This window comes from Triticum aestivum, chromosome 4B (genome assembly GCF_018294505.1).
Source record: "Triticum aestivum cultivar Chinese Spring chromosome 4B, IWGSC CS RefSeq v2.1, whole genome shotgun sequence".
Lineage (NCBI taxonomy): Eukaryota > Viridiplantae > Streptophyta > Magnoliopsida > Poales > Poaceae > Triticum > Triticum aestivum.
Genome location: NC_057804.1, coordinates 355,048,105 through 355,065,064, shown reverse-complemented (window position 1 = coordinate 355,065,064; position 16,960 = coordinate 355,048,105).

The window sequence follows — 16,960 nt, the reverse complement described above, 5'->3', positions numbered from 1 at the left end:
GAGACTTCAGTCTCACTAGTAATTCCGCGTGGTCTTCGACGTTTAGCTTGTTACCTTAGCTACGATCTTGTGCCCTCGGCAGGATCTGGTAGATAGTCAGGCTTCTCAGCCTTTTTCATTTATAGATGTCTGTACCCAGACATGATAGCTTCCGCTTGTGCTTTGATTTGTATGCTCTGATTGTTGGGTCATGAGACCCATGTTTGTAATATCTCGCTCCCGGAGCCTATTGAATAAATTACTTGAGTCGTAGAGTCATGTTGTGATGCCATGTTGTATTTGCACATATCGAGCATATTGTGTGTATGTTATTGAAATGCTTGGTATGTGTGGGATCTGACCATCTAGTTGTTTATCTTTAGTAGCCTCTCTTACGGGGAAATGTCTCCTAGTGTTTCCACCGAGCCATGGTAGCTTGCTACTGCTCCGGAACACTTAGGCTGGCCGGCATGTGTCCTTCTTCGTTCCTGTGTCTGTCCCTTCGGGGAAATGTCACGCGATGAATACCGGAGTCCTGTTAGCCCGCTACAGCCCGGTTCACCGGAGTCCTGCTAGCCCAGTGCTACAGCCTGGATTCACTCGCTGATGACCGACACGTTCGATGCTGGGTCATGAATGTCTGTCCCTGTAAGTCTGTGCCACTTTGGGTTTACGACTAGTCATGTCAGCCCGGGCTCCTTATCATATGGATGCTAGCGACACTGTCATATACGTGTGCCAAAAGGCGCAAACGGTCCCGGGCTAAGGTAAAGCGACACCCGTGGGAATACCGTGCGTGAGGCCGCAAAGTGATATGAGGTGTTACATGCTAGATCGATGTGGCATTGAGTCGGGGTCCTGACAGCGTTGGTATCAGAGCTTGACTGCCTGTAGGATTACCAAGCCAAACTGGTCGAAGTTGAGTCTAGAAATTCTTTAGTTATGTAAGGGAATTGATTGTGGGATGGAACGTAAGGCTCTTTTTACTCCTTATACCTCATGGCCTTCTGATCTGAGTCATCATCTTCTCTTCTACGGGGATTAAGAACTAGGCTATCTCTTCTTTCCATCAGGATCACGTGTTACTAATCCGTAGACTTATAGATTGTTGGACTTAAGCCTCGTTTCAGTTCCGATTACTTCCATATGCTGATTGTTGTTCTCGAAACCTTGATATTGTGCTTCTGAGTGGTTATGCCACCATTTTTGTGAATGTCTCAAATCTTTTCTGAGCATTTACAGCCGTTATGCTGTCCGAGTCATCCCAGGTTTCTAAAGAGTCTGATGCATTTGCAGAATCCTTTTCCTCTGGTTTCAATGTCTTTTAGGCCAGGTTAATCACACAAATTGTTGAGTTGAGGTACCCTACTGCCTCGACCTTTATGTTGGAGTTATTATTATGACCCTAGGTGTATTAGGGAGTCACCTAGTAATCTAGCAATGTTTTGTGATCCCAGTGTGATGATTCTGGCTTTTATTCTCGAAAGCATCCCGTGATGCCACTTAGTAGTAGGTATTCTACTCCTTGGGCTTTGAACCCGAGATACACTCTACTTACTTCATGTTGATAGTGTTGATAGTTCCTTTAGGATATTAGTAACCTTTGCGATAGTCCTTGAAGTCCGTGGTATTTCGTTCATCCAAATACCATGAACCATTATGGCAGAAGTTTGTTGGATCAAAAGATCACAACAGGCCCTCTATGAGTTCTCCATTATATGTTATGGCTCTGCCAGTTCTACCTTTCCGCATGGATTGCCCGGAAGAAATATGTTGAATTCGTTCGGCATGCCAAACCATGCATCCACAACTCAGAAAATCGTATGTTCCTTTGAGTTGTTCTCTTTAGTTGCATTCTGACCCTCGTCTATCAATTGATAGTCAAGAGTATGCGTGCGTTCGTTTATCGATGTCTATTACTCTTGTGGTCCGTCAAGCCATTCTATCGCAGAATGACTAGGAGAAACAAACTCCAGTACCTCATCCATATCTAGGATTGGGTCAAAGTAGTTGTATTCCGCAGATCAAATGCCAATCCAGCTTTTGGTTTTGTTCTACCTTGGAGTATTACCCCCTTTATGTCAGAATTGTCATGAGAACTGCACCAACTCTCATGAATTTTGACGTAGTGATACTTCTCACCATCATTAGTCATTCCTCGGCCCTCGTGTTGATGCAACCGGAATACCGACAAATGAATTGTGATGTGTGAAATCAATACTCCCAGCAACCTCGTTGCTTGGTAGTTAAAGGACAATAATTTCATTTTTAGCGTGTTGGTTTTGAATCATCATTCTAAGGTTGATCATGCTACCTAGTCCATTCTCCTGGTTCACTCCTCGATCGATGAGTTAGGATTATTTCAAGTCCTCACTCATTTGATCATATCGTCTTGCCCTGAAAAGCAAGATTGTTCTCGAGCTTAGTAACATACCGGTGGTTCGTGATTTTCTGAATATCTTCTCAGAAGTATTACCAGGTTGTCACCTGACCGCTATGTTGAGTTCGTGATCAAGTTGGTTTATTCCTGTGAACCACCTTCTCTCCAAGAATCGGTGTTAGATATCCCTGAGCTAGTTGGTTAAGCTAAACAACAACTTGGAGGGTTGGAAGATAAAAGCTTGCCTGACTTAGTTCGTTCCAAAGGGATATTCTTGTGTAGTGTGTGTTGAAGAAAGACGGTATCTTCATCGATTGGTCCCTGTGATCAGTTGCTGGACCTATTGTCCTATCAATCCTTTGATTTGAGTGTGGGCTATCGTCAAATCAAATCAGTACCAATGATGCTCGTAATGTTGTCTTATTCGTGGTTGATCCCTCGAGCATACGCCATTACATCTTTGGCCTGACCAATGCTATCACTTGTTCACTTAACTATGGAATTCCTTTTAAAAGGAAACCTAGATGAATTGTTGTTGAGCCCATTGACAACATCTTTATCTCCTCCATGGTTTTGTTGGACATTAAGCTAGTGTTGGAAACTTTTGAAAGCATTTTCTTCATGCTAGCTCATGAAGTATTTGTTGATGAAAGGAGTGACTTCCTTTTATACACGTGCATTTGGTGAAAGTTGCCGCCGTGAATTTGAGAAAGTTAGTTTTGCTTCCTCTGGAATCATCCCAAGTCAGTCATGCATACGTGCGAAGTATTCTGTGGTTCGGAGACTTGCAACCTCCATTCCATATGTATATCCTAGCACACCAAGCCACTGATTGATTGTTCACGGAAAAGGAGTTGATGTGCTAATCCTAGGTCATGCACAAGACTTCAATATCCTCGATTATGGTTCCCCTCCTGAACTCGGTAGTGTTTTATTATAAGACTACTTTGTGGTCATGCTTGTCTTGGACATCGTGTTCACTTGTTTGTAGCAGAACCAGCTCATGTTTTGGAGCTCGCTATCGTAGTCCATTTCCCGAGAATCCCGCAACGTCATCCCATCGATTTGTGTTGCAAACTTTCATTTTTCTTCCTAGACTCGATGAGTCTGGAAATATCCTGACACCAACCAGATCTGAATCTCAGGCAGATATGATGGTTGGAACATTTCCCCAAGAACTATAATATTGGTCCCTCGATAACTGGTAAAGTGGATGTCGTGGCCAGCACCACCCAGCCGAAAGACCTATTATTGTAGTATCTTGTTTGAGGAAGTTGGCCACCTCCCCATAAGGATTTCGTAGGATTTACCTCCGTAACTGTTCCTTATGGATTCTATTGCTCCCGAAGTCTGACCTTTACTTGATGTTCTAGTTATCAAACCATATCTATGAATGGGATACACTAGCACGTCAAGGAGAACATTAGAAGCGGAGTGCTAAATGTCTCTCGGTCGATCATCCAGATTTTGTTTCCTTGGCCTCGCTAAGGTGAAATCTGAGAAAGTGTTATCTTCCTTTGCATCTGCATCCTCCATCACCATTCATCATGGTAGTAAGTTGTGTTACCGGACCCTTGACACGGATGTTGGTAAAACCTTGATGAATGTGGAAAATGCTCAAGTTCTTGAGAGCACGCACAAGCGCTACGTCTTATCATCGGCACTAGCTGGGATTGCCCCAGATTTCCTCGGTTATGCTATAACCACTCCAACAGTGAATTCACTCTTTATTGTTGGGTTCTTCCCCAGTTACCAGAATCATTCCCATCATTTGCATTTTGTTCCCAGCTTGCACCGCCAATGTGCCATTCTACCATGGGTCTCTTCCATTTCCGGTGGTAAGCAAATTCATCCATTACGTTGTCTTCAACAAGGTAATCCACATCATCCAAGTTTGAGTATGCCATTCTACCGACCCCCTCCAAACGATCGCTCGAGAATTGTTTTAGGCTGGTTTAAAGAGTTTCAATGATCTCTGAATCAAAAGTAATTCTTTTTGCCACTTAAGGGGATATCTCTACGAGTCACCTTCCCTAAGGTGTATCGTTATGGTATCTTGGCAACTCAACTCCTCGCTACGTTGACAATCGTTTACCACCTTCTTAAGCGTGAAATTGTGGTCTACCTAGTGAACCTTCGTCATCTGCTTCACTCCATTCCTATGGATGTGTGCTTCGCCTCTCAGCTCGAGAGATGTTGCTATGTCTCATTCCGTGAGTTAATCCTGAGTTGTTCGACCTCCGAGAAGAACCATTCTTTTAGGATCTTTCTTTTCCTCTCGTTGTCATGTTAGTTGGAGTTCTCAGAGCAAGACTTCGAGACAAAGATGGTGATCGAAACAACGTTCATTCGAAGTGCAACCTGGATCGTGAAGATTATACTAGTTTGCGTTTCCCCTTCATCCTACCCTACGCTTGAATCTCGAGACGAGATTCTTGTTTAGTGGGGGTGAGTTGTCATATCCCTAGCTTCAGGCATTGCTCTAGGTTAGCTTCATGTGTGCATCATGTCTATATTTTTGAAAACTTGAATTGAGGAATATTGGAAGCCTCAAAACCCTAAATAAAAGAGGGGCAAAAACCCTAGAAATCTTATTCATTGCTCCAAAAGGCTCTTCTTAAATGTTTGATAATTTTTGGTAAGGGTTCTGGTCCCAACCAAAATATTGAACATTTTTAAAGAATTATTTTTGGGACTTTGGATTTAATTCATTAGCTATTTGAATTTGAATTATATTCATATAATTAGAATATAATTTAAATACCCCTGAAATATTTTATAAGCTTTTGGAAAAGTCCATCTAGCAGTATAAAATATTCAGAGGAGTTTTGGCATTGTTTGAATTATTTTTAAATTCAAAACAGTGGCAAAACAGATTAAATAAAAGAAAACAGAACAAAAATAGAAAACAGTAAATAAAAAAAAGAGAGAAGGAACTACCCGTCGCTCACCTGTGCTGGCCCAGCCCCCCCTGTGCAGCCCACCTGCGTGGCCCAGCCCACCTCCTCCCCCCCCCCTTGTCCTCTTCTTCCTCTGCCAGTAGGCAGAGGCGAGGCGTGGCGCGCGCCCGAAGAGCTCCGGCCACCTCCTGCTTACCTGCTCGCCGCTGGAGGCACCCAAGGGAGCCACGCACTCCCCCCCCCCTCGTTCCCCACGACCTCTCTCACTCTCCCGTAGCTCTCCCTCGCTCCCCCCCTCTCCTCTGCTCTCTCTCCCTCACGCGCCCGAGCGAAGCCCATCGCCGCCGACGCCGTTTACCGGGGCCACAGCCACCCCCTTGCTCCCACTATGCATCCCCGAGCTCCGCCTCGACCCCCTCCTTCCTCCCCACCGACCCACGGCCCTCCGGAAGCCCTGCAACGCCGCCACCATCGCCGGCCACCAAAGCTCCCCTCCGTCGATTCGCCGGACCCCGTGCCTCCCCTGCCTCGCCAGCAGCACCAGAAGAACCGCGGTGAGCCGCTGCATCGTTTCCCCCATGCCTCGTTGCCTAATTCGCCCCCTAGCCGCTCCCTCCACCGGAGCCGAGACGCTCCGCCGCACGGGCTCGTCGCCGGTGAAGCCCCGGTGACCAAATGGCCCCACGCGTGCGTCCGTTGCACTCGCAACGACCCGTGGAGCAACGCTAGCGTGGCAGCTAGCTTGTTTGCAAGCCGCGGCGCTAACCCCGCACCCACCCGATCTCCGGCCGCCGCCTCGGGCTCCATTCCGGCGAACCCCGGCCACCCCACGCCCTCTCGAGGGTCCCCCTAGATGCGCGGGAGCACGGGCTCACCCCTGGTGCCCTCAGCGCGACCAGCCGCGGGCTGTAGCGCCGTCCCGAGCAACTCCGGCGAGGTCTCGCCGTCGCCGTGGCCGCCGGCGTCACTAGCTGACGTGGCGCTAATTTAGTTAGCACTAATGACCACGCTAAACACCCCCCACAGACACTGACAGCGGGCCCCGTAGCGGGTCAAAGCCCGAGTCAACGCGGGATTAGCCCCCGTGTCACTGACGTGTGGACCCCACACGTCAGGTTTGACCCTGACCGGCCCCTGTTGACTTGCTGACGTCATGCCGACGTCATGCTGACGCAGTAAAGTATTTCTGGAATTAAATAAATTAGGAAATGATTTATAATTCCAGAAAATTGTATAAACTTCAATAAATCATAGAAAATTAACCGTAACTCCAAATTAAATAAATTATATATGAAAAATTATCAGAAAAATTCAAGGAATCCATCTGTACCATTTTCATGCATGTTAGAACAACTTATAGCTGCTGTTTAGCACAAATCAAATAAAGGGCATTTAAATATCCACATATGGAGTTTGAATTTGAATCTTGGATTCAAACCAACTTCATTTAATTTGGTTTTAGTAGCATTAGCTCAAAACACATTCATTTTGCCATGTCATGATCATGCATCATATTGTGCATTGCATTGATTGTGTTTCCTTCTGTGTTGCCGGTATCTGTCCCCTCTCGATAGACGTGATACCGATGATGTGATCGTTGACACTGATGAAGACTCAATGTTATCTTCAGAAGTGCCAGGCAAGCAAAACCCCCTTGTTCATTCCGATACAATCCTACTCTCTCGCTCCTGCTCTCTTTTAATGCATTAGGACAACACCGATTTATCTGTTACTTGCTGCGGTAGCTGAACCCCTTTATCCTCTGCATGACCTGTCATTCCACAGTAATTAGATGAAACCCACTAGCATGAGTAGGAGTTGTTTGAGCCCTGTTGTGCCTACTCATTCATGTTTGTTTGTCATGCCTGCTACTGCTTAGAGTTGAGTCAGGTCTGATTCATCGGGGATGAATCAGAGGCGTGTGAACATATCCTACTGTGTGTGAGCTAAGTGTGTGAACATGATTTGGTAAAGGTAGCGGTGAGAGGCCATGTAGGAGTACATGGTGGGTTGTCTCATTGAAGCCGTCCTCAGGAACTGAGTTCTGTGTTTGTGATCCATGATTCAGCTACTACCACGCATTGGGCCCGAAACCAATGGACCCTCTCGGCTTCTTAATCACCCTTGTCCTCTGTCCAGGAGTTGCAAGTAGTTTCTGGTGTTTGTAGTATGCTGGAGGCTGTGGGCAGCGCTGACCGTAGGGGTGGGCTGTGATGCGGTAGGCACGTGGCCGGGTATACCGGGCGCCCGTTTGGTGTCACGGAACCCTGTTCACATCGTTTGGGGCTGTGAGCGAAACTCCGGCCGGATCTCCTCATGGATGGAACCCGAATAGGTGATAAACCTGGACTAGAGACTTAGGTGTTTAGGTAGGCCGTGGCCGACACCCACGTTGGGCTTCCGCTTGAAGGTTGCCGAGTACATGTCGTGTAAACGGCGGTAAGTAGTGAGAGCGTGTGTGAAGAAGTACACCCCTGCAGGGTTAATATGATCTATTCGAATAGCCGTGTCCGCGGAAAAGGACTTCTGGGTTGCTTATATCAGTTCATAGACAATTGAAAGTGGATACTCTAAAATACGCAAGATAAGCGTGAGTGCTATAGATGGCGTTCTCGTAGGGAGACGGGAGCGGATCCATAGTGGTGTATTGATATGGTGAATATGTGGACTCGTGTGCGCCACCTCAAAAGAGTTACATTGCAGTCGTAGTTTAGGATAGCCACCGAGTCAAAGCTGGCTTGCTGCAGTTAAACCCCACCATCCCCTTTGTTGATAATGATGCATATGTAGTTAGTTCTGATGTAAGTCTTGCTGGGTACATTTGTACTCACGTTTGCCTATTTTATGTTTTGCAGAGAGACTTCAGTCTCACTAGTAATTCCGCGTGGTCTTCGACGTTTAGCTTGTTACCTTAGCTACGATCTTGTGCCCTCGGCAGGATCTGGTAGATAGTCAGGCTTCTCAGCCTTTTTCATTTATAGATGTCTGTACCCAGACATGATAGCTTCCGCTTGTGCTTTGATTTGTATGCTCTGATTGTTGGGTCATGAGACCCATGTTTGTAATATCTCGCTCCCGAAGCCTATTGAATAAATTACTTGAGTCGTAGAGTCATGTTGTGATGCCATGTTGTATTTGCACATATCGAGCATATTGTGTGTATGTTATTGAAATGCTTGGTATGTGTGGGATCTGACCATCTAGTTGTTTATCTTTAGTAGCCTCTCTTACGGGGAAATGTCTCCTAGTGTTTCCACCGAGCCATGGTAGCTTGCTACTGCCCCGGAACACTTAGGTTGGTCGGCATGTGTCCTTCTTCGTTCCTGTGTCTGTCCCTTCGGGGAAATGTCACGCGATGAATACCGGAGTGCTGTAAGCCCGCTACAGCCCGGTTCACCGGAGTCCTGCTAGCCCAGTGCTACAGCCTGGATTCACTCGCTGATGACCGACACGTTCGATGCTGGGTCATGAATGTCTGTCCCTATAAGTCTGTGCCACTTTGGGTTTACGACTAGTCATGTCAGCCCGGGCTCCTTATCATATGGATGCTAGCGACACTGTCATATACGTATGCCAAAAGGCGCAAACGGTCCCGGGCTAAGGTAAAGCGACACCCGTGGGAATACCGTGCGTGAGGCCGCAAAGTGATATGAGGTGTTACAGGCTAGATCGATGTGGCATTGAGTCGGGGTCCTGACACCGTGTCAACGACGGGACTTCAATTTGTGGGAGTTCGACCCGGCCCAGCACCAGACTCTATCCCGGCTCTTCGAAACGAAGCACGAGGACACCTGGAAGGTGCTTTTCAAGAGTTCTGAGGTCTCCACTCCCGTCACCGAGGATCGCGGATTCTGCGCCAAACGTCAAGCCTCCGAAGTAAGCTTACATTTAGTCCCTTATGGGATACCTGAATTTCATAGTGTGACTTTATGTGGGATCTAAACTCCCGTTCCTTTGACAGGACTGGAAGAGGACATCCGTACAGTTTGACTGTCAGGCCCCTTTGCCTGAAGGCCTAGTAGACGCACACTTAGTGAAGCTACTGGTTCCGGCACCTCATGTGGTGCCGGAGAAGAAGGCTAAGGAGAAGGCCACGGGGACCCGAAAGAGTTCCCAGCGCCCGGTGTCGTCGGATTTGCCCGACGGCCCCAACGCACCCTCCCCCTCCGAAGACGAGGAGGAGGAAGAAGAAGAAGATGCCTCTCCCCCTCCAACGGGGGGAGGAAAGAAGAGAATGGCCGCCCCAACTGGGGAAGCCGGAGGGTCCAAGAAAGGGAAGACCCTTCTGCCGGACTACGCCCCCGACGCCGAAGACGGCAGGGGGGACTGGCCATCCAGGGTCAAGCCCCTCGCAAAATCGTATGTGTCCGGCTACCCGAATGACTTATTGCACTCCTTTATTATTCGATAGCTTTTAACGCCGAAGCTAATCATGCAGTCCGTCCAGAGCTCAGCTTGGCGATTCATTGAGCGGATCTCTGCATTCGTCGGACGTGAATAGCGCTTCACTTCCGACGGCCTCCTCCCCTCTCCCTACAGACGATGCTGAGGTGGAGTCCCGTAGGGGACAAACCCAGGAGGAGGTGGTCCTGGAGGCTCCACAAGGCGACCTTCTGGACTCCAGGCCCAAAGGGCGTAAAGCCCCGGAGGGATCTAAGTCCGGCCCCGGGACGGAGACTGCTCCAGAACCATCAGCGGTTCCAGAGTCCGACAGGCGGCGCCTTCATAGGAAGGGAAAGCCTGCGACGCCGGCGACTTCCGTCCAACCGAAGGCGCTGGACAATTTGCTGGAGGCGCTTAACGCCTCCATCGATGAAGAACACCGCACTGTTATGAGTGCGGTGATTCAGAAGGTTTAGTCCGCCAAGAGCAGGCTCACGGAAGCCTGCACAAGCCTATTAACTGGCTTTGAGGTATGTGTTCAAAAACATATGTAAAAAATATTACCGCATAGACAGTAGCCCCTAATGCTCAGTTCGGTGTTCCGAAAGAAAAGCCGAGCTAAGGATCTAAAAAGATATACGCAGGAGTCTAATAGAAATATGTCAATATGGGAATGTAGGCTGTGCTGCTGACCTCTACCGTACTGAATGCGGAGGTCAATGTATTGAAGGAAAGCCTCGAGCGGTCCAAGAGTGAGCTCGGCCGTGCCAAGAAGCAGCTCGAGGATAAAGAGGGTACATAGTACCTCGTGTAAATGTATATAGAAATACTTGGTTGCAAAATAATAACAGGACCAACGTAAATGTTGCAGGGGCCACGACCGAGGTGGCGACCCTGAAGGAGGCGGTCTCCAAGGCCGAAAAGAGTGTGGCCTTGGAGCGCACCGAGCGAGAGAAGCAGGAGGCGCGGGTGGCGGAGGTGCGGCAAGAGCTCCAGGCTCTCATGGAAAAACATGAGAGTTTGGAGCGTGACTCGAAGACTCGAGAGTCCGAGCTTGCCTTGGCTCTTCAGAGTGCCAAGACCGCTAAGGTCGAAGCCCAGAAGGCCCTTCAGGAGATCGAGGAGATGAAGAACATAGCGGCGGGTAAGGCATTCTTTATGCAAAGCAAAAATATAAAAGTTAATTATCTGCTACTTACCCGAATCCGGAGCTCTCCAGGAGCGTTCGCCGATCTGCCCGGTAGTGTGTCTGATGCCGCCGCATACTACCGAGCCGAAGAGGGGAGCTCGACCGAAAAAGTATTCTGGTCTCAGTATGCTGAGGCCGAACTTCCAATGCCCTTGAGCGTCCAGCTGAAGCAGCTTGTCGAGCTCCACAAGGTGGCCGAACAGGCCATGAAGGGCCTCATAGCTCGGCTGTGGCCTGGAGAAGTCATGCCTGGGAGCTACTTTGATCTGGTGCGGCGGCTGGTGGACGCGTCTCCGTGGATCGAGGTCGTCAAGCGCTCCATTTGTATTGAAGGTGCCCGTCGGGCCCTTGCCCGTGCTAAGGTGCACTGGGGCAAGCTAGACGCGGAGAAGCTGTTGAAGGACGCGCCACCGCCGGGCAAGGAGTATCGTACGCCCGAGATGTATTATAATGGCGTTCTGAAGGGTGCCTACCGTATAGCATATGAGTGCTCCAAAGATGTAATTTTTGAGTAGACTCGCATTTGTTATCATGTACGCTGAAGCTTTGTTCATATGCGTTAAGCAACGCTTGTTAATTTAAAATATTACCTTCTGTGCGGCCGTTTATCAAATCTGAGAGATGCAAGTCGTCGGCTTCAACCCCCATGCCACGAGTGCTGGGGTGTTCAGGATAAACCTGAGCGCTCTTGTTCCCATTCTTGGGTCCATCTAGGGAGGCGTTCAGCACAACGAACCAGGCCGTCGGACTTATAATGCTTTATCGCTCTCACTTAGCCATAGAATTCTATAATTTTAAATTTTGGCGAAGACCCTAGTATTCGGAAGACCGAGTTCGGGGCGCTATCCACGCCTAGGCCGGATAAGTCCGGTTCCTCGCTCGAAGCGGCATAAGTCTTTAAGGACTCGAAGAAACCTCGCGAACAGCGACCGGTCTCTCGCACTATCATGACAGTCAGTTTTAGCTTTCTCTACTGAGGTGTTAACCCAGCTCAACTGGGGCACAATCGCAGTAGTTCTCCCAGCGCTACCTTAGCCAACAATGCAGAACGAAAGGTACCAAAACATGGGAGCCGGGCAAACCCAACTATTGAGCAAAGACATGATTCGGAGCCGATGCATATAGTGCTATAAGTTCGGGGTGCCGCACTCGTTAGAGTGTTCGGTCTTCTCACACCATGTTATGGGGTGTTGTAAGCCCTTGGTGTATTATCCGTACCAAAGTGTACGGTTGCAGAATGTCATGACTGAACATATTTGTATGTAAAAATAATAATAGGTAAGAGCTATATATTGTTTATTAAAAAAGGGCTGCTGCGAAAGCAGAACGATACAAGCAGTGCGGTAAGCAAGAGATGGGAGTATTGGACATATTCCCCTCCAGGGGCAAGCTGCGGGATTGTAAGTAAAACAGGTATTAAACTCGTTATAGAGATCACCTGGACTTTTGGCGTGGCTTGCTTCCTCCCTGGCTGTTGCATCGTGGGTTCGGCGAGTGTATTGCCGGACAGGCCTTCCGAATAGTTGGGTCCTGAAAGTGTGTGAAAAGGAAAACAACGAAATAGGGAGCCCCTTAGTGCGGTTGAACCGCATTCTGCGCATGTCGTTGTTGTGCCCCTCCCCTTATGCCCATGGTATCTCTAAGGCGTAATTATGTACGCGTGGTACTAGTATCGCCGTTTGGCGGGGGCTGGGGTTGGGGCCACACTGCTATGCTTGCTCGGAACGTGCCAGCCGGATTTGTTGTAGGTTACTTCGGGCTCGCTTGACGTTGTCCGGACGTTTGACGCCTGGATTGGAGAACTGCCTTGAGAGGCTACTCTGTACTTCCGCCGCCAGGGCCGCCGTGTGCTCCTCCATTCGGAGAGAGCGTTTGGTGTTTCCGTTTACCGTGATGACTCTGCGAGGTTCTGGCATCTTGAGCTTGAGATATGCGTAGGGCGGCACCGCATTGAATTTTGCGAATGCGGTTCGTCCGAGCAGGGCGTGATAGCCGCTGCGGAATGGGACTATGTCGAAGATTAACTCCTCACTCCGGAAGTTATCCGGGGATCCGAAGAACACCTGATTGTGACCGAGCCTGTACAGCTGGCTTCTACCCCTGGTATGACACCTTTGAAGGTTGTCTTTGTGGGTTTTATCCTTGAATGATCGATGCCCATTTTTCGCACTGTGTCCTGATAAAGCAGGGTTCAGGCTACTGCCACCGTCCATTAGGACTCTAGTAAGGTGAAATATGTCGATAATTGGGTCTACGACCAGTGCGGCGAATCCGCCGTGACGGATGCTGGTGGGATGGTCCCTTCGATCGAAGGTGATCGGGCAGGAGGACCACGGGTTGAACTTTGGGGCGACTGGCTCTAGTGCATAGACGTCCTTGAGAGCATGCTTCCGCTCCCTTTTGGGGATGTGGGTTGCATATATCATATTCACCGTCCGAACTTGCGGGGGAAATCCCTTCTATCCTTTGTTGTTCGGCGGCCGGGGCCCTTCCTCGTCATCGCTATGTAGCCCCTTGTCTCTGGTCTCGGCACTTAACTTGCCTGCCTGCTTGAACACCCAACAATCCCTGTTGGTGTGATTGGCTGGCTGTTTGGGGGTGCCGCGTATCTGGCACGAGCGATCGAGTATCCGGTCTAAGCTGGATGGGCCTTGATGATTTCTTTTGAATGGCTTCTTCCGCTGACCCGGTTTAGAGCCTCTGAATCCGGCATTGACTGCCGTATCTTCAGTATTGTCACCGTTAATGCGGCGCTTATGCTTGTTGCGACGTGACCTGCCGTTGTTATCCTTGGTATCTGAATTGCCGGGGCTCTTGGTTATGTTATTGCTACAAGGCAGCCAGCTGTCTTCTCCCGCACAGAAGCGGGTCATGAGTGTCGTGAGGGCTGCCATAGACTTCGGCTTTTCCTGTCGTAGGTGCCGGGCAAGCCATTTGTCTCGGATGTTGTGTCTGAAGGCTGCAAGGGCCTCGGCGTCCGGACAATCAACTATTTGGTTTTTCTTGGTTAGGAACCGTGTCCAGAATTGTTTGGCCGATTCCTCTGGCTGCTGGATTATGTGGCTTAGGTCATCGGCGTGTGGTGTTCGGACATACGTGCCCTGGAAGTTGTCAAGGAATGCGGATTCCAGGTCCTCCCAACAACTAAGTGACTCTGCTGGCAGGCTGTTAAGCCAATGTCGAGCTGGTCCTTTGAGCTTGAGCGGGAGGTATTTGATGGCGTGTGGATCATCACCGCGGGCCATGTGGATATGAAGGAGATAATCCTCGATCCATACCGCAGGATGTGGTGTGCCATCGTATGATTCGATGTTTACGGGTTTGAAGCCCTCGGGGATTTGATGATCCATTACTTCGTCTGTGAAGCATAGTGGGTGTGCGGCGCCCCTGTACTGGGCTATATCACGACACAGCTTGGACGAGCTTGGTCTGTTGTATTCGGCCGGGCCATACTTATTGTGTCCGGCGTGACGGCTAGCGTCACGTGAAGCGGGGCGCCCATGCGATCCATAGATCGATCTTGTTTGCCTTGCCTTATTCTCCAAGATGTCTCGCAGGTCTGTTGTGTTTCCCCGTACTCTGGTATGTTTTGAGTGGTGTCGGGGTGCGGCTTGGGTTGAGGGCCTGAAGGCCTCTCTATCGCGGCCACGGGGTGGCCGATCGGGCGCATCATACGCTGGTGATGTAGGTTTAGTTGCTTCCTCCTCAAGTTGGGGTAGCAGCCTGCGCTTTGGGTAGCTCTTGGATGGGTGTTCTAGTTTATACTCTTCGGCCCCCAGGACTTCGGTCCATCTGTCGGCTAGCAAGTCTTGGTCAGCTCTAAGCTGCTGCTGTTTCTACTTGAGGCTGCTTGCCGTGGCTACGAGCCTACGTTTGAAACGCTCTTGTTCGACGGGATCCTCTGGCACGACGAATTCGTCGTCGTCAAGGCTTGCCTCGTCTTCAGAGGGAGGCATGTAATTGTCGTCCTCATCCTCTTTGTCGGCCGCTCTCTCATGAGGGCTGGCTCCTTTGTCCTCCTGCACAGAATCTTGCTGGAGGGGGTTGTCTTCGGCACTGTCCGCCGTGATGTTATCTCCGGTGCCGGAATTGCCGTTTTTGTGTTGGCGGGACTTAGAGCGGCGCCGCTGACGTCGGCGCTTGGGTTGCTTCTTGGAGGGGTCATCCTCTGTTTTCTCCTCGCCATCCCCCGCTTTAGGGGTGTCCACAATGTATATGTCATATGACGAGGTGGCTTTCCAGTTCCCTATAGGTGCTGGTTCTTGATCATCCCCTTCATCGGCGTCCATGCCGTCGATGTCTTCGGAGTCAAAGTCGAGCATGCCGGTTAAATCGTTGACAGTGGCTACGAAGTAGGTGGTGGGTGGGCTACGAATTTCTTCGTCGTCCGCATCCCAACTGTGTTGGCCGTAGTTCGGCCAGGGCTCTCCTGACAAAGAGAGAGACTTTAACGAATTCAGGATATTGCCGAAAGGCGAGTGATGAAAGACATCCGCGGTGGTGAACTCCATGACCGGAGTCCAGTCGGGCTTAATCGAAAGAGGTGTGGGATTTACGAAGTCCGGATCGGAGTCCGGCACCTTGGAGTCACGGGCCTTCCGAGGGACTAGGCTGGTATCCGGCTCTATCACCGTAGAGGTTGCATCTTCCGGGGCGGCGTCCAACCGTCCGTCCCCGACTGTCGCAGCGGGCTCCGAGCTAATGGTCGGAGCGGACACCTGAGCGACACTCTGAGTGTTGTTCGATGACAGAGCTAAATCATGCCCATCGTGACAGTGCGGCGCGCCCGGTCGTGGCTCGAATCCGTCGAAGATCAAGTCCCCGCGGATGTCGGCCGTGTAGTTTAAGCTTCCAAACCTGACCTTGTGGCCAGGGGCGTAGCTTTCGATCTGCTCCAGATGGCCAAATGAGTCGGCCCGCAGTGCGAAACCGCCGAATATGAAGATCTGTCCGGGGAGAAAAGTCTCATCTCGGACCGCATCGCGATTGTGGAGCGAAGAAGCAATCGGGCCTAAAGGTGACGACACAGAGGAACTCTCAATGAAAGCACCAATGTCGGTGTCAAAACCGGTGGATCTCGGGTAGGGGGTCCCGAACTGTGCGTCTAGGCGGATGGTAACAGGAGACAAGGGACACGATGTTTTTACCCAGGTTCGGGCCCTCTCGATGGAGGTAAAACCCTACTCCTGCTTGATTAATATTGATGATATGGGTAGTACAAGAGTAGATCTACCACGAGATCGGAGTGGCTAAACCCTAGAAGCTAGCCTATGGTATGCTTGTTGTTCGTCCTACGGACTAAAACTCTCCGGTTTATATAGACACCGGAGAGGGCTAGGGTTACACAGAGTTGGTTACAATGGGAGGAGATCTTCATATCGTATCGCCAAGCTTGCCTTCCACACCAAGGAAAGTCCCATCCGGACACGGGACGGAGTCTTCAATCTTGTATCTTCATAGTCCGAGAGTCGGGCTAAAGGTCTTAGTCTGGCCACCCGGACACCCCCTAATCCAGGACTCCCTCACTAGGAGAAAATCCTTGGGTGCCGAAAAGAGGGAGAACGATAGCTTAGAGATAGAATGGGGTTTCACGTATCCTAGTCCATAACGAAATGCATGATCGAGGATAGAGGACTTATCTGGATCTGCAGCCCCCGGCGATTTTGGCTTGCCGCCAGAGGATCCTTGTTCTTGCAGCCCCCCGACAACTCTGGCTTGCCGGTGCCTGCATGCCGGCCCGTTCCTTTTCTTCCAAAACAGCTCAGCAAGAATACTTACATGCCCTGCGAACAAAGAAAGATGGAGAGGAACAGAGAGACGCGCAGTCGACCTCTAAGCTAGGGGTTAGCCGCAGCTAAGCACTATCAACCATAACCAAGGAAGAGACTCAACCTAGCATGCATGCTATAACTTAGGGCGCCAGCGCTTCGTTTATTAATGCTCAGGGTCTGTGCCTGGCTTTGTACCAAGGGTTACATGTCGTGCCGGCAAGGCTTTGTACAAAAAAGGTGGCTTGCCGAGAGGCCCGGCAGCCGGGGCTTATGGGTAAAACTTGCGAAGATGCTCGATATTCCAGGAATTGCTCACTGGAATGGCGTCTTCGGTCTCCACACGGACTGCGCCGGGCCT